General features: G+C 38.3%; 1 protein-coding gene and 1 pseudogene across 1 annotated transcript in view; one reads left to right on the top strand and one right to left on the bottom strand.

Moving 5' to 3' along the window:
* Window positions 1–20986, top strand: part of PAK5 (p21 (RAC1) activated kinase 5) — a 274162-nt gene that overhangs the window by 48586 nt on the left and 204590 nt on the right. The window contains exon 2 of the mRNA XM_023536739.1: window positions 11827–11896. The gene's annotated coding sequence lies outside the window, so the exon portion shown is untranslated. The remainder of the gene's footprint in view (window positions 1–11826; window positions 11897–20986) is intronic.
* LOC111747006 lies at window positions 15549–15667 on the bottom strand (annotated as a pseudogene).

The following is a 20986-nucleotide window of genomic DNA, read 5'->3' as shown; positions in this document are numbered from 1 at the left end:
TCTCAGGGAGAGTCAGGTTGATACCCGACCTGCTGCACAGGTGAGCAAAGAGAGACTCAATGACCAGAGAGAGGTAGGGCCTGGTATTTGGAAGTCGTGTGTGTGTGTGTGAAGTGGTGAAGACAGAGAATGTGAATGAGGCACATACCTACAAAAGGCAGGAATCCAGGATGATTCTCAAGGTTCTGATTTAGGAAACAGGGTGAGTGGTATGGGTCATTCACCAAAATTCCAAATGGAAGAGAAGGCGAAGCAAGTTTGTGAGGATATATGAGGAGTTCAATTGTGGACAGGCACGGGGACTGTGAAGTGTGTGAAGGCACACTGGTGGATCTGCCCAGGAGGCAGGGAATTTGGAATATATCTCTAGGGCTTAGAATTGATACTTAGACTAGAAGTTAAGATTTTTAAGACATATACAAGCAAGTTGTGGCTAATGGCAGTTAATGAACACAATACAGTGAGAAAATAAAGCTCAGAGAATGATGCTGAATATTGGATCCTTCTGTTGTGTAGGGAATGACAAATGAAATGGGCCTGAAAATTGATCTCCCTCTATGAGGGAGGAGCAAAAACAAGAGAAGGCTGGTCATTGGAGAGAACGAATACAGCCCACCCATCCACGGTGCTGCAGAGAGGCCAGGGAAGACGAGGGCAGATATTACTGCTTTAGGTAAATAGGGAATCAAAATCAACCTTACTGTAAGAGAAATATCAAGGGACAGTGAGAGTGGCTGATGGAGAATGAAAGTTGAAAGTTCTGCTTTTGTGGAGCTTGTTGATAAAGGGAGGAAGAATAGAGTGATGTCCAGATGGGGTTTGGGAGAAAACCAAATATTCAGTTTATAACATAAAAGGAAATTGAGCATGTTAGTAGCCAGGACTCCTCCCTTTACCTTTTTAGCAGTGTTGGATCCAGTTGAAAGCTGTTGCTTGGTGGCCATGAACAATGTCGCTATTCTTAAGTGGTGAGCTACGTAAATTTTTTCCCTTTCCTCTTAGCCTTGATTAGATCTGAGACCAACTCTGCATTATTTTCAGAGGTATTCTCTCCTCCTTTCTCCTCTTTGATCCAAGATCAGGCTATAAAATGATAGAACTCTCCATAGCTGGCTTATTTTAGCAGCCATTCTCCCTTTATGTAACGTTCCCACCCCAAACCTTCTGTCCTTTGGTTCCCTGGAATAGGTTTCTCTCTCCTCTTTCTTCCTCTTCCCACACTTCACCTCAAAATAAAAACTTATCTTTCCTGGGCTCTCTTTTACACCATTTGCTCTGTGACAGGCAAATTTGATGATTTGTTTTATAGAAGGTGATATGGCACGATGGCATGGTATGGTTTATATTTTAACCTTGGTTCTCAAAGCCTTGAGCCAAAGCAGGTGGTTGCAGAAATTTCAAACACAATAGCAGGATCAGTATAGAAAGTTTTGGGGGCGGTCTGCTTCACCTCAGCATGAGGCTGGCCCTTTTAGCTGTTGTGGGAGAGCTCTTGGGGAACTGGAGTAGAAAGCTATGCTGGGGAAGGAAGTTCCTTAAATTCTCTGATAGCTCCCTCCTCAACTTCTGCAGGCCAATGCTCATTCACTTGTTTGCATTTGGATATGGAAAGACCTCTCCTTTCCTGATTTTCATCAGCATCTTTTTGTAAACTCGGTTAGGATTATCAGGGAAATGAACCATTTAGTCCTATTGGTATCGTTCCTGGGGCAATTTTTGACTGATACCAGCCCATATGGTCCTCAGCAGTGACTCTGTAACTGTCTCTGGAGGTTAAGGGAAGAGGGGATATTCTATTTTAGCCTCTCCTGGAGCCTCGGCAAGAAATTCAGGAGACAGTTCCTTGTCTTTCCCCCCAAGGAATCCTGGTCTTTCCAATTTTCCCCACATCACCATGTATAGGACCAGGAAAGGGGGTTTAGGCATGGTGCCAGCAACTTCACTAAATGTAGTAACCCTTCCTAGTCTGAGGAAGGTCGAGCCTGCGGTGCTTTTGAAGTCACCATTAATACTAACTCCTAATAATGGCAAGAGTAAAAACTTCATATAAGTGAAGTTTTAGGGAAAAAGGAAAGGAATGGCTTAATGGAAGCTTTTTTTCGCCCCCTATTAGAAGAATTGGAAGTTAAGTGAGTTTTTAAACTTAGAGTGTAAATGCTCACACCTTTAAGAGCCTAGTATTTCACTTTGAATGTGAGGGTATCTGGTGTGTATTCCAAATGGAAGAAATGTCCCCAAGAAATGCAACTTTGGCAGTAAGATTAAGCAAAAACGACACCTGCTTGGACTAAGAGTTGTGAATTAGGCATAACTTTTGACACATACAGTTTAGGCATAACTTTTGACACATACAGTGTTCCATAAGGAAGAAAGACAGCACACCAAGCAGAAATTTTACAGAAATGTTTAGATGTACTTGAGTAACTCAGGGCTTGACTTCATGACAGCCAGCACATACTTCTACATAATTGATTCATTCATCCCAAATTGCATACAGAAGGTTTCTAATACAGCTAGGCTAAAAATGCTCTTAAGGCCTTCAGTGGCCTTATTCTATTCGATGCGTTTCATTCCAGTGGTTGCATTCTAATAGAGGCATCTTTGTGAATAGACCAAGAGAATTCTGAGGATGAAATTCAGGTCTTTATTCACCTAAGTATCCTTGTACATCCTAAGTTTGTTATAGTTATTTGTGATTGTTATTAAAAGCTCTAAGGCCTGCGATTCAGTGCATAGCTTTGCTCCCTTGCTATGTATGACTTACGGTAAGTTACCCCTCTGGTTTAACTGCCCTTCTCTCTGCTTGTGGTGATGGGATAAGTCTAGAGTGATGCTGTATCTTGGAACTTCTTTGATAGGTAATTCATGAAGAATAAGAAAAGGAGCTTTCGGTGATGAATAGAGTCATGCATAAAGTGGCCCAAATATCTAATTTCAGCAAAGGTGAAAGAATGACAGTGGCTTAGCTATTAGCAGAGTATATGAAAAGATACTTTGTTATGATGCTTTTTGTTTTTTGCAAGGTAATAACCAGATTTATCCCTGTGTTGCATCTGCCACACAATACCTTTTTGTAGAAGAAAATTGTCCTTTTTTGAGTTCTCACGTTGAATCTAACACTAACTAGTGCGTCTCTCTTCCATTTGGATCATATTTGCCCCGCTGGGATTTTAACACAGCTGAATTGGATTAGCAGTTTAGGATTTGGGTGGTGATATGGAAGGATTTCACCCTGACCTTGATTTAAAGCTTGTCTGGGTTGGTTGTGACTAGAGGATGTTTCCTGATAAGCTTTTTGGAAATCTGTCAGAGTGAGTTTTCAGTAAAGAGATCAGCTGTCTGTTGTGACAAAATGCTCACCAGTGATAGATCTTTGCCTTTTTGTTGGAGACACAATTTCTGTGGTTGCTTGGTTGACATTCCTTTGTAGTCCTTAGTTTGATGTGTCTCAGAGTTTCTGTTCATTAGCATTGAAGTTGTTGCTACAGCCTCAGAATTAACCTGCTGTTAACCGTCTCTGGTATAAGATCACATTCAGTGGACTTGATGCTTCTTTTAATTTATGTCTGTTTAGTGAAAACGGAACAAATATTGTAGCTTTTCTTTCCTGTAAATGACCCTGGCTTTGGTTTATCCCATGGTGTGTTGCACATACACTGCACACACACACACACTCACTCACTCACTCTACACACTACACATACAGAGCCAACTAATTTTTGGCTATTATTAAAAATTAAATTATTTAAATATACAATTAAACAATTTCATTTTAAAAGGTAAAACACTCAGAACTGACCATTTCATTATTTTGCTATTATCTATGCTCTTGCAGCTATTTACATCTATTGTATATATGGGGGAAACACTATATGATGTGTTACTGCATATCTATTCCCAAATCTACATTTTCTGGGAAGACCAGTTGTTAAATGTGTACAAGCACACCACTGTAAATGTACACAAATCCTTTTTCTAACCACACAGAGTGGCGTCAGTTTTTCTATTTTACAGATGAAGAAACTGAGACTTAGTTTAAGTAACTTGCCCAAGGGACTGCTCTCATGCTTCAAGTCTCCTACCTCTCAAAAATCTAAAGTAAGATGTAAGCATATAGGGAGTATTTAGGGAAGACTGAAGCTATACTGGAATAGAAATAAAAATCAGAGATCAGAAGGAAGGAAGAGACAGAGAGCTATGTGGAAACCTAGGGGACAAGCATTCCAGGCAGAGGGCACAGCCAGTGCAAAGGTTCAGAGATGGGATCATGCTTGTTGTTTCTGAGGACACCAGGGGTACTGTTGGGGCTGGAGTAGAGAGAAGAAGGGGGAGAATTTAAGAGGTGAGAAATGTAGGGCCAGATGAGTAACTACTTTTATGAAACCAGGCAAGTAACTTCTCTCTGCCTTATTTTTGTGATCTGTAGAATGGTTCACTTCGTGCTTATGGTGAGAATAAACTGTTGGTAATGTATTGAATTCACTATAAGTCATTGTTTGTAAAGCTAAGCCACAACTATGGCTTAATCGGTGCTCTTTTTCTTTTGAATTAAGAATTATTCTTTAAATTATTTTCTTGTCTTTAGCAGCTGCATGATGAGCGATTTGGAAATACTAAAACACACCCCTCAGAAGTACCTATTAGCCTATTTAAAAATCGATGTAAAATCCACAGTATCGTGCAACTTAAATTTGGGATTAATAAGGTCTGTCTTTAGCTATCTCATTGACAGTGTGGAGGAATCCCAACAGAACACTCTTTTGCAGTTTTCAAATGGTTGGTCTCATGCATCACAGAGATTAAAAAGAATACCGAAATACATTCTGTATTTTGAAAATCCAGGTCTTCTGATTTTTACCAGTCATTCATTATCTATAAAATAGGTTATCAAGTCCCTAATTCCACATATTGATCACATAGGTATACCTTAGAATATCGTTAAGTAAAAGTATAAGATAAGCATAATGGGCTTCTGTGGCTTTGGTAATGTTCTGTTTCTTCTTATGTGAATGTGTTAAATTTATTAAAAGTGAATAGGCTGTACAATTACATTTTGTCCACTTTTCTGCGTGTGTGCTATACTATAATTTTAAGAAAAAATTTCTTAATGAGTAGAGTTTCCACAGAGGAGAAATTGTTTGCTCTACTAGGCCAAGGAAGCAAGACACAAAATGAGATGAGGATAGAGTGAGAATAGATGTGACGTGTGTGTGTCACAGCGAGGAGATGGATTATTCCACAGTATGTAAATGTTCGTTGAGCACTTACTGTGTCCTAGCTGGAAGATGCTGTGGGCTGTGCACCCTAAAGTCACTCACAATGCACTTTTCCCTAGCCTGTTTCTTCCATCAAAGTTGGAGAGCTCAAATACTCAATTTCCTAGTCTCCCTTCCAGCTGGGTATGGCAATCTGAAGTTGTTGAACGGGCTTCTGAAAAAGCCTTTAAAAAGGGATAGAATCAGTAGACATACCCCCTAATCCTTCTGTCTTTTGCTTTCTTTTTTCTTCATCCTGCTGGCATAGGGTAATGGTACCCAGAAATAGATCAGCAGTCTTTCAACCATGATATGACAGGTATCAGGACAAAGGCCTATGCACTAAGAATGGAGGATGGACATTTGGGAAGAGTGAAGTCTTGTGGACCAGTGCTTCTCATTAGTTGGTCTGTCTGACTGACAAAAGGTTTGGATGGGTCAGGGATGCATGGGTCAGTCCATTCTAGGACACCATCTTGACCTTGAGGCTGCCCAAATATTTGCTCTTTGGGAATTTTGACACCATCATCTACAGACATGCTACTTTAATAGTTATTTAAGTGTTTGTTTTGACATACTGGACATATTCTTGTGACACATGATCTGATTAACCAAAGTTTTGTTGATTGCCACCTTTTTCAGAGTTATTAGCAGAAGGTTTTTACTGATTCACACACTTTTCTCTCTTACTCCTTGGACCTTTTAATTTTTTTCTCTTCAGATGTTAATCTTATATCATCCTCGTCTTGGAGCGATTTTGTGTACAATGAAACATTTTTTAACATTTCTCTATCTAGAGAGAATATTTTATCTTTACTTGGAGACTTGATGATTTGCCAAGAAGAGACACTCAGAGGGAAATGGAGAGACTGAAAAAGAATATGATGAACTTGAAAAGTTGACAAAACAGATGCTGTGATTCTTTTGGTTGATCTAGCACATTTTATCACAGCCATTTTGAAGCTGTAACATTAAAATTCTTTGCTCACTGTCACTTTTAATCCTACTTTATTTGCATTTTGTTGTAATCATATACATCATAAATTAGCGTACTAAGGCACAGTGATAATTTAAACAATACAAATCTAGTTACATGTTAATTTGCTAACTTTGAGGAGAAAAATGGATTCAATCTGTTTAATTATTATGGGTGAAGTTTTTACATCCTTTTCCCAAATAATTTATTAATGGCAGGAATTCTCATAATGATCATAGGATAGGGCTCACTTTGGCAGCACATATACTAAAATTGATCATAGGATGCAGACTGGAAAAATATCTCGAGATGATGAATGATATTTAGTTAAAGCTATAACTCGGTATATGTGTTTTGAAAGATAAAAGATACAGTGAAAGATAAAGCAAATATAGTATATGAAAACTTACTGAAATTATTGGACGGAGGTACTATATTAAAATAAGGAAAATGCTTTGCATTGGTAACTAAACTGCATTTAGTTCAATTTAACATGCATTCGATCAATCAGTTCTTTTATTTGTCAGTAAAGAGTAAGAGACTTTAGGCAAGGAGGACTGAAATTCCAAGCAGTGGGGTGGCTGCACATCTTTATAGGTTTCTCTCTTGCTTTTTGCATATGGCCCTGCCTTCCACTTCAGAGAGAATGCAGTCCATCTGTGACTTATGTCTCTGCTTCCTTCACTCCAACCCTGAAGCTCATATTTTTAACACCGAACTTACTGCAAACTGTGAGCCTGTGATTTCATTTACTCCCAGCTGATCTAGAACTTTGCATCTCCAGGTGAGCTCTCCATTTTGCTGGTATACTCAGAGTATTTCTTTCTTAACTTCTTGTTCTCACCCCACAAATACTATCAGGTCTCCTCACCACTTCCCTTTACCTTCAAGCAACTGCCCTCTCAAGATGTTTTCCTCCAGACATCTTGAAGTGCTCATGTATTCTCCCTTGCTCTCTTCAGGGTCAAGGCTTTTGATCATTCTCCCTTCTCCCAGGACTCCACCAATGGCAAAGTTCTCGAAGTGAAAAAAATAACCTGAAAATTCAACAAAATAATTTTAATCCTCAATTCACTTGATTTCCGAAGATTCTTTATCACTCCCTTCTCAGTTGTCTCTCACCTCACCATTTCCTTGTGGTTTCTTCATTCTCTTTAAGGAGACTTCTCTCTGCTTTTCTCCATGAGTTACTCTTTCACTCTATAATTGCATCCATCCCATGGCTCTCACAGTGATCTCTACGGTGGTTATCACTAAATCTGTGTCTCTAACTCCAGTCTCTTCCTTTAGCATCAAAGCTGTATTTCCAGCTTGCGCTAGATGTCTCCATCTGGGTGATATCTTAAAAATATATCCCCAACTGAATTTATTTTCCACCTCCTCTCATCTTGGAAGACACTTTCCCATCCCCAATTGTGGATCTCAGCAAAAAAATTAAACAAGCTTCTGTATCCTGCTGTAGAAATACAGCAGGAACATCAGGAATAGTTCTTTTAATTAAAATTTAAACCAGGAAAAATCTGTATTATCTATATTTTTGGTCTAATATGAGATTCCTGTGGGTGGTTATTGAGAGGGCACTGGCATCTACTATTTAATTTAATTTTTTACCTTTTCGTGGGACTTAGATTATGATTTCATTGTAAAATTGTCATTGATTGATGTACACCGTTTCTTGCCAGACTCCTACATTATAAATAATTTGTTTTATGCATTGAAGGGCAATTGAGATAGTTAGAAGAATTTTATAGATGGAAGATTCTTAGCATAATAAAATCTGTTAAACAAGAAGATGAAAGCTGGTTTGGCTTTCAGGATCTTTGAGAGCATCATGTTGAATGAGACCCAACCAACAGAATGTTTCTAATTCTCTTTTCTTACAGAGAGTGGTAACATGGAATTATAAATAAAAATTGAGTCCTAGAGTTAATAAGTTTTGACGTGATTTAGAGTATCATATATAAATAATTTTTTAACCTGTGATATAAATATCATTAGACATTATTTTAACCCAATGTTCTATAACATATGCTATGCTAGTAGGAAAAAATAAAATAGACTCGTTTCCTGAGAGTAATGATGATCTTCTTAAGAGTTTTACTTAGGCAAAAATAGAATCCAAGATGTTGAGATCGAGAGGTGGTCAGAGTTCCTGGTCCCTTGCTTAGAACTGATGAAAAAAGTTCAGAACATCATGCAATGCTTAGAGGCAGAAATTGAAGAAGGACCTGGTGCCTGAGTTCATACTTTAGGATGGGGGGTGGGAACAAACAGACATGTGGACTTGGAATAACTATAAATATATAATATGTATTATGATACTTTAGTTGAATATATTACTTGATGCCTCTTACGTCAGTACTATGATTTGTCCCACTTTAACAGTTTGACAAAAAAAAAAGAGAAAAGTAGACAATTATGCCTACTGTCTTTAGCTTTAGAAGTGTCTGATAACGATGGTTGGGTGCCTCCTCTCAGTATAGTTATCACAACAATTAGCACATTAGAATTCAATGTCTAATTTATAGTTAGTTTTCCTGCTAGATTCAGGTTCCTTGAGAGCAGATACTATTTCTTTATTACTATATTCACAATGCTTGATGCAAAGTAGGTTCCCAGGAAAGACTTGTTTAATGAATTAATGAGAATGGGAGTCAGAAGTTGGAGTCCCCACTGGCTCTCCTTTTGTTATGATGTAAGTTTTGCATAAAGTTTTGCATGAAGATACTCTTTCCTTGAAGATTCTCAAAATAACTGCCCGCCACTCATATGTCATCGACTCTATGGTGTCAGAAATTCAGCGAAATATATTACGTTGGAAGGTGATAAGTGCTACATAATGAGAACAGAATAAGAACCATTGGGTAGGCTGGGTTGGAGTAGGGTTGGGGAAGGAAAGGTTGCAGTATTAAATAGGATGGTGGGTATCATTGCAAAGATGAGATTTGAGAAAGACTGGAGGGAGGTAAGGGAAGGGACATGTAGGTATTTGGTGGAAGAATGTTGCAGGAAAAATGAATAGACAGCGTAAAGGCACAAGTGCTCTTGACATTTCGACATCCAAGGAACCCTACAAAAAGAAACTGTGGCTGAAGCAAGGGCTAAGAGCAGGAGATAATGTCAGAGAGAATGGGGAGGGAGCAGTAGATCATGTAAAGTTCTTAAGGTCATTGTATAGTTGATGCCACTGAATCGTATACTATAAAATGGCTAAAACAGTAAATTTTATGTTATGTGTATTTTACAATTAAAAAAAAGAGGAAATGTAAAAAAAGACTTAGACTTTTACTGAGTGATATATGGGACTATGTAGAGTTCTGAGCAGAAATTTGACATGATTTATTTTTTTTATGACTTCTGGCTGAGAACAGACTCTGTAGGGACAAGAGAAGAGACCGATACCAATTCTGAAACTTTTCCATTAATTTAGGGGAGAGAGGATGATGAATCAGGACAGGTGGTGACAGTGGAGGAGGTGAGAAGTAGTTGGAATATGGGTATTTTATGAAGATAGAGCCAGGAGACTCTGTCTTCCCTGAGGGAGTAGATATCAATTGGTGCAATAAAACAAAAGGGTCAAGGATAGTGCTGAGGTTTTTGGCATGAGAAACTAAAAGGAAGGAGTTGCCCTCACCTTAGTGAGGACAGCTCTGGATAGACAGAGCTTGGGAGAGAAGATCAGGAGTCCACGTTTGGCATGTTGAGTGTAAGTTGTCTCTTAGACATTTTGACGGAAGGTGGTCCAGATGGTATTGAGGAAGCTTTTGGATATAAGATTCTTGACGTTGGGAAAGAGACCTAGCCTTGATACTGTTTAACTTAAGCAAACATAATGTGATAGCTGCTATATTTTGCTGGCTCCTCCAGTCTTCAAATCAAGCAAAAATAGCACCCTCTTAACTTTGCACTCTAGTGATAGCCTTCCCTGGGGGAGCTGTCATATTTAGATCTGACCCACATAAGCTTTCCTAAAATTTCTCTTTCCACTTCTTTATACCTTATTTTAGACAAACTGTCCTTTCTATCAGTGGTAAATTCGTGAAAGATTATGTGTACCTTTCTTCCAGGTGTACTCAATTCTGTTCCTAAGATCTAAAATTGAGACAGTGATAGAATCTGTTTAGAAATATAGTTAAGATTTAATATTTTAAAAAGAAGGTATTTCATTTGCCAAATGCCATATAGCTATATGTGTAAGTATTAGTGATAGCTGCTAATTTAAAAGAAAATCTTTTTTCTTTCCTCTTTTCCCAACACCCTCAACAATAACCATGTCGTTACTATGTGATATCAAAATTCATCTTCCCATGATGAATTACTTACATGTTTAATTTTTGAAGAAAAATCAATTTACATTTGTTTGGAGGAACTTTAGCACTAATGCATAATCTCTACCTAGTAGGTACTCCCAAGAGAATTCTATGTGCATAGGAGGAAAAATTAACAAGTGTGCCAGATGGAAAGATAGTTCTTCAGAATAAGGAGTACAATTGCAATTTATACCCAATATTCTGTCTAAAAGAAATGAATGTAATGATCCTTTGTACTTGAAGGAAAACCAAAGGATTTATTTGTAGTTACACCATTTATTCCTGAGGGAAATGACAGCAGGATGAATTTGGGAAATTATTTTGTGGAGGGAAAATGAGTCCATGTGACCTCCTGCTCTTCTCAACAACTTTAGTTGAATCAGATACTGTAGCAAAGGCTGTCTTAAAACTTGATAACATATGAGTGAGTGAGTCTATGGATGCAGTTCTTTAATTTTCTCAAAAATAAATTTTAGATGTAATTTACATTAATTGAAAGGCACATATCCATTTTGGATAGTTCTTTGAATTTTCACAAATGTTAGATATGTATAACCTAAAGCCCAATTGAGACAGAACATTTGTATCACCTTAAAATATTCTTTATGCACTTTCTAGTCATTCACCACCACCCCCAAGGCAACCAATGTTCTGATTTCTGTCGTTATTAATTAGTTTAGCCTGTTTTAGAAAGTCTATATATACCGATATGCTTATTATTATGCCTCTGAGGTCCATTGTGTATTATCAGTAGTTCCTTTTTTCTTTGAGTAGTATCCCAATATATGAGTATACCACAGTTTGTTTATCTATTCATCTGTTGAAGAACATTTGGGTTGTTTCTGATTGTTGGTTTATTATGAATAAAGCTTCTATGAACAGTTTTAGACATCTTTTGTTTCTTTTAGGCAAATACTGAGGAAATAGTTGCTGGGTAATATGGTTGGTGTTTGATGTTATAAGGAACAACCAAGCCCCCTTTTTTTTTTAAGTGGTTGTACCACTTTATACTTCCACCGGTAATGTTTGAAATGTCCGATCGCTCCACATCCTCCCTAACATTTAGCGTTGTCACTTCACTTTTAGACATTCTAGTAGGTGTGAGATGATGTCCACAATTTCCCCTACTCAAGCTATGTGCATGCTCTCATTTTCTCCTATCACAGCTTTTGCTTTAGTTTCACAGGAAGAATATTGACCTGTCTGTTCCTCTTTCCCCAAGCTCTTCTATGGGGAGCGTTCTTACTGAATGAGGTGTTAACTCTGAATGATGTTTTCACTCCAGGGCAGGTCTTCAGCCTCCCGGGCGCTTCCAGACTGGTACTTTTCCAGCAGTGGCCTCCGTAATTACCAGAGTAAGTAGGTCTGACCCCACATCCTGCTTTGCTTTGTAGATTTCCCATCTCCTTCTGATGCTTCTCCACATTCTCAAATATAGGCTTCTGAATCATAACTCTCCCTACTTGATGGCTCTGTCTAGTATGGAGAAGAGAGCAGTAGAACAGTGTGTCACATGGGCTCAGAACTCGGACTGCCTGGGCACACGTCCTGACTCTACTGCTTACCAGTCGTTTGCCGTGGACTTAACCTCAAACCTTGTTTTTGTCACCTGCAAAATGAGACAACAATAACTACCTTGTAGTGCAATTGTGAGAATAAAATAATAAAAAAATATTACTGTGAGAATTAAGTGATAAAGTATGCAAAGCACTTAGTCACAGGTGCTCAGGGCTCCAACTCTGCTGTCTGTTATGACCGTGGTGGCTGTTGGAATATAGTAGTCTGCCCATATCCATAGTTTTGCTTTCCATGGTCTCAGTTACCCTTGGTTAACTGCGGTCTGAAAATATTAAATGAAAAATTCTAGAAATAAGTGATTTGTTAAGTTTTAAATTGTGTGCTGTTCTGAGTAGTGTGATGAAATCTCTCACTGTTCTGCCCCATACTGCCCAGGACGTGAATCATCCCTCTGTCCAGCATCTCTGCTCTATAGACACTACCTGCCCCTTAGTCACTTAGTAGCCACCCGGTTATCAGATTGACTGTCGCGGTCTTGCAGTGCTTGTGTTCGAATAACCTTTATTTTACTTAATAATGGCCCCCAAGCGCAAGAGTGGTGATGGTGGCAATTCGGATATGCCAAAGAGAAGCTGTAAAGTGCTTCTTTCAAGTGAAAAGGCGTGTATGTATAGGAGAAAACATAATATATGTAGGGTTCGGTACTATCCTCAGTTTCAGACATCTACTGGGGGTCTTGGATCTTATCTTCCATAGCTAATAGGGGCTACTGTACTAACATCTCTGTTATCACTTCCGGTGTCTATTCACTTGGCTCTTTACTATTCTCTGCCCTGTCTTGCCATATGCTTTTATCTTCTTTCTCTGTTCCTTTTCATATACATCCTGACCACATCAAGTCAGTGTTAATCTTCAGGCTTTGGGCTTTTCTTTTTCACTTACGAAACAAGTTATGAGAAGTGTGACCTCCAGACAAATTAGAGAAGACAGTAAGATGTAATTTACCAACTCACATACACTGTCTAATGCTTATCATGTAGAGTTTAAAGAGAAACAATGCAAGGAAAAGTGTCTTAGTATTATTTAAATGGATTATGGTACGCTTGCATAAGCTTTGGGGTATCTTGTATTTCTTTGGGCAAACCCAGCTCGCCTTCCAGACATGTCTTCTTGGGTTGCCATCCATACCTTATTGAATTCACTGTAGCCCTTGTTTGATTTTGAAGGGTGAGGAACCTGATTTTTCAGCTGATTTACCTATCTTAGTTTGAGTTTTCCCTGTAAATGCCTGGGGAGGCAGCATAGGGTGTGCCTCAGTTTTCCTACTGAGGGTTGAGGAAGTTGGAATATTTATCCACCAACACTTGCTTCATCAAGAGTCACTCTATGGATAGTAACCCTCTGGCACATCATGCCTGTTTGGCACACAGGCTGAGAACCTCCCGTTGACCCTCAGGCCAAGGGGAGCAGGAATACCTTGGTATGTGAAACAAGTCTGTGCGGTGTCCCTAGGGTGGACCAAGGGACATGCCTGGTCACTGACAGCATCCTCTTCATTGTTTCTCAAACACCAATGCACATTAGCCACACTCACCAAGTACAGAGATGTATGGAAGATGATAGTGCTGATTTGTTAATATTCAATGAGAAACATAACCACCAGGAATTCCAAGTATGTGTGATCTGACAGTGGCAGCCTCTTTGTGGTCATGTCCTAATGGGGAGCCAGGTTATTTTCACAAGGAGATGAAGGCTTTCAGAGTTGATGATGTGAGCTTTCAGAGTTGATGATGTGGCTAGTATCGTTAAGTTCTGTAGACCAATGGCATCCACCCTGGGGGGGGGGGCATATTACTCTGTGGGGATGGGCTGGAAACTCCTGCGAAAACCTCTTTCTTGAATTAAAAAAATTTTTTTTTCTTAATTACAGTTGACATTTACTATTATATTAGTTTCAGATGTACAACACAGTGGTTAGACATTTATGTGACTTACAGAGTGATCCCCCAGTAAGTCTTGCACCCTCTTGATACCATTTATAGTTATTATTATTGACTATGTTCCCTAAGCTGTACTTTACATCCCTGTGACTGTTTCGAACTGCCAATGCGTAGTACTTAATTCCTTCACTTTTTTTTATCCAGCTCCCAACTGCCTCTCCCATCTAGCAACCATCAGTTTGTTTTCTGGATCTATGAATTTGTTCCTATTTTGTTTGTTTATTTATTTATTTAGATTCCACATATAAGTGAAATAATATGGTATTTGTGTTTCTCTGTCTGACTTATTTCACTTAGCATAATACTCTCTATGTCTATCCATGTCACAAATGGTAAATTTCATTCTTATGTCTGAGTAATATGCCATTGCATATACGTACCACTTATCCATTCATCTTTTGATTAGAGCATTTGATACATTTACATTTAAATAATTATTGATAAGTATGTAGTTATTTCCATTTTATTTATTATTTTCTGATTGTTTTGTATTCTGTTCCTTTCTTACTCTCTTGCTCTTGTATGTTGATGGTTTTCTATAGTGTGTTTGTATTCCTTTCTCTTTATTTCTTGTATATCTCTTGTAGATTTTTGGTTTGTGGTTACAGTGTGCTTCAGATATACCAGGCTATGTTTATAGCAGTCTGTTTTAAGTTGGTGGTCGCTTAAGTTCTAACACATTCTGAAATCACTACCATTTTTTCTCATCCCCTCCACATTTATGCTTTTGTCATTAATTTTTACTTCTTGCGTGTGTTTGTATATATCCCTTATTTACTGTTGTAATGACACATGATCTTCCTACTTTTGCCTTTTAACCTTTGTACTAGCTTTAGTGTTGATTGATCCACTACTTTTATTATGTTTGCCTTTGTCAGTTAGAATGGTTTTTCCTTTGTGATGTTTTCTTATTCATATTTTTGATGAATTTTTTTTTCTTCTTAAAGAAATCCCTTTAGCCATTCCTTGTAATACTGGTTTGGTGGTGGTGAACTCTTTTAGCTTTTTCTTGCCTGGGACCCTCTTTCTTGGATTTGACTCCCCCCACCCCCTTTTTGTTGCCTCCCTTTTGTAAAAATCTTGCTGACTATTGTTCTCCTCCTAATACACGATGCAGTTCCTTAGCCATAAGCATTATATTTATAGTCATAATCCAATTATATCTCTCCAGGTCACCTTAATTTAGTTTGGAGGGTTACCAGTAATCTCTTAGTCACAGCTCCAGATAGATGCTCTTATCCATCACCTTTGGATTTTTAAAAATCATTTCCTTACTACAGGTTAAATTTAACTTAAGTTTTAGGAGATTCTTTACTGTTAACTTCACATAGCTTCCTGTAAACATTTTCTTGATAAAATTTGGAGTTAGGAACAAGTGAGCAATAGTTTATTTATTTATTTTAGGCGAGGCAACCCTTAGTTGACCTCACAGATTGCAAGGACCTTGTCAGCTTACAATCTCTTATTTTTTATTTTTTTCATTTTTTTATGCCTACAGCACCTGATATTCCTAGGTGGTCTCCCATCCAAGTACTAACCAGGCCTAACCCTGCTTAGCTTTCGAGATCAGACAGGACTGGGCTTGTTCAGGGTAGCATGGCTGTAGACAGTAGTTTATTTTAAAACATCATTGATATCGCTCATTCTTGACACTCTCCTGTAGTGGAAAGAACTCGGGAGTACATTAGGTTGAACAACATGAAACTGGCAATATTCAACCATTTTGACCTATAAAACGTCAATTTCATATGGCTCAGCTGACATAAAAATAATCTGCCCTTTTAAAAAGTGAGGCAAGGTGTCTGCATTATAGCTGTGTGCCTTTTAGGTAAATCCTCCCACCACTCTGGGTTTGGTTACACATCTGTAAAATGGGTTTGGCTAGAAAAACTCAAGCTTTCCAACAACTGTCTTTGGTTGCATGAATCTAGGATGTGGGTCACTGCTTTGCCTGCTACAAGAAATCTTGTTTCAAGAATGTTTTTCCTTCTTGTTGATATCTTGCTTTTTTATATCTACCATCATCTAGAGAAAGAGTGTTCCTTGGTATATGTTTATACCTAGGAGCTCTCCTCTGTCCTTTTCTAATCTTTTTCTAATCTCTTTTACCTCAGACAGTTTTGTCTTTCTCTTAAGACAGCTCTAGTCTGAGTTGTCTGTTCCCATGGCAGCCTTAAATAATAGGGGATGATCTCTGTTGTTTATCTATCCTTGATAACTTACTTCATTTATACTAACATCAGAGCCCTGTCTGGCAGTGTGGATAACTTCTTGAGAGCCCTCGTTCCCTGTAGGACCTAAATTTTAACAATTCTATAGCCCCCTGTGGCCTGAAATGTATTGATCCTACCACCTTTTCACTGTCTTTCATCCCTTTTATGTCCTCATTTTCTTTTTGTTCCAGCTCAGATTCTAGACTTATAATTATTATAATTACTCTCTTGCCTATACTTTGCACACGTCTCCTTTCTTCTTTCTTTCTATTCTCTTGGCAAAAGTCTAACTGTGATTACATTCAACTCTTCACTCACTCGTTGCCTTCACATGCCCAGCTAAACAGAGCTGGAGAAAAACATGCTATTGTGCGGCCGATTTTACTTTACATTTGTGACCACAAGCTACTTGTGAGTCCTACAGCTTCTGGGTAGTCAGATCCTACTTCTCAAGTTTATTTAGCCACCTGTTCTCTTAGGTAACTATTTCATGCCTTTTCCCCTCTTATCTCTCATTCCAACTTGTCGCTGATATTATTGCTTCTTGTTTCATACAGAAAAGAGAGTCCATCAGAATAGAATACCCCCACATGCCCCAGAATCGTACTACTGACCTTGAATCTGTACCCATGTTCTCTGCCTTTGTTCCTTTTTCTCAGGATGAACTGCCTATGCTTCTACCAGGGTTGTAAGGTCAACCCTACTTTTTTTTTTCACTTTTATAGTTGTGTTTTTATTGATTTTTAAAATATTTATATCTATTTTCTATTAGTTTCAAGTATGCAATACCCTACTTCTTATAAAGTAGACTGCCATCTTGTTTCGTATGCTCTAGCAACTCTTCCCTCCATCCTGGATCATCAGTTTTACCTTTCGGTATCACACACATATGCTCTTATTATTATTATTTTTTTAATCTCAAATTCTGTTGACTTCAAGATCCTCTGACTATCACCCCATTTTTCTGCTGCCCTTTAGAGCAAGACTCCTCAACATTCATACACTATTGTAGGATCACCTTATTCCACCATCTCGTATTTCTATATTCCTCCACCAGCTACTACTGATTTTTTTGGTACCATATTTAGTATTTAAAGAGCCTCTTTCTCCAGAAGTATTTCGTCTGAATACCAGGTCATATCTCATGGGGAATGGCTGGTTGGTGGTTTAGAACAGATGAAAAGAAGAGGAAAAGCAGCCAAATATTTAGAGGAAAGGTGAAGCCATTCCATTTCATCACCTTTGTGAAACATTTCAATTTATTCTGTGCCTTAGATGAGCTTTCTCTAGCCCATAGCTGAGCTAAAAGTACGTTAAGTCTGTCTAACTGGGCTTGAAGGAAAACTTGGAGACTATTTGTTCTTTTAGATTGCTTTGGTTTGCAATTGGCAGATTTGATTTTGAGGGAAAGAGTTTAGTACATCATTGAAAGTGAAAAAGAAGGGGAAAAGTCACAGCCACATCTGATGAACTATGTCAAAATCTTCACCTTGTAGCAAAGAAATATTTTTAGTACTGATGGACTTTAAGGGGTACAGCATGTCAAAGGGACACCTTTGTACTTACACAGACTGGCAGAGATGTAGGAGAACTGTTAGAACCTCTGCCTTGTATTTTGGTGTCTTGTTTTATTCCATGGGCAGACTTTGCAGAAATAGTCACTCTACTGATGATGAGAGAGGAATGCTTTATCACCACACACTTGGAAACGTGTCCTGCTTCAATGTCAGTTCCTTTATGCTGTGGGTCATCATGCCCTGTATGCCTGTCACTTATCTAACGAATGTTAATTGTGCTAGATTTGCTATGCTGTGTTTCTGATGAGTCAGAAATTCAGGCTTAATAAGTTATAGCTCTGTTTTCTTGCTTTGTTAAAAGGGATGCTTGTCATTGGGTTATTTTGAAAAGGTTTAAAAAGTACAGTTAGCGGGAATTCTGGGAAGGCGTTCACAGTTTTGGAGGTTTAGTTTAAAATCCTCTTGCAAAAACAGGGCAATTTGATAGCAAGTCTAAAAACCCATGGACAACTTTTAGAACAAAACTAGGTGACAGGGCACCCTTTCGAATCCCAGATAAAAGTGGGACAGGATAAACCCCCATCCCCACAAGACCTGCCTATTATCCATGTCTGGCAGGAAGAAATAGAGGGAAGCAAGGGTGTGACTGAAGGACCAGAAAACGGGGAACCCACTAACTAACAGGTACTCAGTGGAAAGCTTCAATAGTGCCTGAAAATATGTTTTTTATTCCTTATTTATTTAAAAAGCATTTATTGTCCACATTCTGCCAGCCCCAATTTTAGATCTAGAAAGGCCACATCAAACAAGATGAAAAAGGTTTGTATACTCTCATGTTTATTTTTATATGGAACTTACGTTCCAGAAGAGGGACATATAGACAAAAATAATATAATTTCAGAGATATAGGTGTGCTAAAGAAAATAAAGGAGGGCATTGAGAAGGAAATAGGTGATTAGGGTGAGGAAATTCTGTTATGACAGAATAAATAAATAAATTTTTATTGAGGAGGTGACATTTGAGCAGACAGGTGAGTATAACTTAGGGGGCCCAAGTTAATAGAGTGATCAGGATAATTTTTGCTATGGTGTGAATGTTTGTGTCCCCCTACCCCCAAACTTCAGATGTTGAAATTCTGACCCCCAAAATGCCGGTATTAGTAGGTGGAGTCTTTGGGAGGTGCTTAAAACATGAGGATGGCACCCTCATGAATGGGATTAGTGCCTTTAGAAAAGAGACTCCAGAGAGATTCCTCACCCCTCCCATCGTCTGCAACAGTGAGAAGATGCTAGCTTATCAAGCAGAAAGAGGACCCTCACCAAAACGTGACATGCTGCGGTGACTTCATCACGGACTTCCCAGCCCCCAGAACTATGAGCAATCAGTTCTGTTGTTTATAATCTACCAAGTCTCTGGTATTTTATTATGTAGCAACCTAAATGGACCGAGACAACCTTGTTGATTATTTGATGCAGTATTGAAAATTATTCACTTAAATAGGTTAATTATTCTGCTTTGCAATCCTGACATTTATATTTTTTATACATATAATACCAAAAGGCTGCCTCCATCTAAAATCAGAATGAATAATATGAATGACACAACAAAATTAAATTTACCATTTCCAAAACAGGACATCCAGAGCGGTTTCCAAGACTGTAGTGGTTTAACTTGGTCTTCAGGGATTCAGTTCTGCTGTCCTCAGTGTGCTGATGAACATGGTTGTCATGGTTCTCACACAGCCATGTCTTAATGTAGGAAGGAAAAGCCGTCAGTCTCTTCCTTTTCTGTCTTCTCTTTCTCATATTTCTTTCTTAAAACAAAACAAAACATTTTATTGACATATATGTACAGAAAAGTGTACATATCCTAAGTATATAGTTTGATATATTTTCACAAACAGCGCATCTGGCATCTAGCACCCAGATCAAGAAACAATATAATTAGCATCCAAGAAGTCTCTTATAGGCACCTTTTCCATAACTACCTTCTCCAAGAATAACCAGTTGTATAACCTTGAATTTCTGACACTGTAGATTAATTTTGCCTGTTTTGAACATTAAATAGAACCACATACTATGTACTATCTTGTTTTGGTTCCTTCCACTCATTATGTTTGTGAGATTCACAGCCATTTTGTGTGTGTGTGTAGTTGTAAATTATTTTCATTGCTTTATAGTATTGTTCCTTCTACTGTTGATGAGCATTTGAAAAGTAAACAGTTTGGGTTATTGCGAATAGTGCTGCAATGAACATTCTAGTACATATCTAGTACATATGTACATTCTACTACATATCTTTTAGTGATCATATACTTGCATTTCTTTAGTATGTGCAGTTTGGTATATAGACAGTTTCATTTTTCATAGGGAGAAGAGTCAACACACTGTATGCAATTTCTTTTCAAGTCTTACTGGTCAATATGGAGTCATATGCCCAATCTTCTATTTGCAGCAGAACCCGGGAAAGAAAATAGCCAATGATGTGCCATTAAATGTTCAAAAACCAGCTCTCTGCAGGAGGATTCAGGGAGTGGGGCTGATTTGTAGGATTTGCCAGTTTCCTTGGTGTAATCCTCCCACCATAGCCAATTTCAAGGTATCAATGTTATCTCCTCCAGCTACCAAAGCAGCTCTCCTAAACTAGTACTAACCAGCTTCATCATACCAGGAGCTCTCATTTTCACCCTTCTGTTTCTGGAGCCAGAAAAAAAAACTGGATAGAGGGAAAGGTAGAGAAGGTTGTTCTGTAGTTGTTCTGTAGCCAGGGTTTTGGCATCAATTATGGATAATTTAATAAACGACCATTCTAATCAATGATTGTTCTTGTAAAATTCTGACTGTTGATTTAGAAATTGGCTTTTAGAGACTACTAGTTATGATAGACTAGACTTATGCTGTGTTAATAACCCTAAAGTATAGCAGCTCAACACAGTTTATTTCTCACTTATGCTAAGTCCCCTGTAGCTCAAGCAGCTCTCCAGTGCAGCTGTTCTCAATGCAGTGATTTAGCAGCCCAGGCTGCTGCTGTGTCATGACTCGTCATTTCAGCACTCAGGCTCCATGGTCACTGCTGAAGCAAAGGAGAGAGATGAGGATTATGCATGGATTTGTAAGATTTTCAGGTCAGAAGTGACTTGTCATTTCTACTCACAGGTTATTCATTGGCCAGAACTTGTTACCTGGTTCCTTCTAAGT

Source organism: Pteropus vampyrus, unplaced genomic scaffold (genome assembly GCF_000151845.1).
Source record: "Pteropus vampyrus isolate Shadow unplaced genomic scaffold, Pvam_2.0 Scaffold7, whole genome shotgun sequence".
NCBI lineage: Eukaryota > Metazoa > Chordata > Mammalia > Chiroptera > Pteropodidae > Pteropus > Pteropus vampyrus.
Note: the sequence above shows the minus strand (reverse complement) of the source record. Positions and strands in the feature narration are given on the sequence as shown.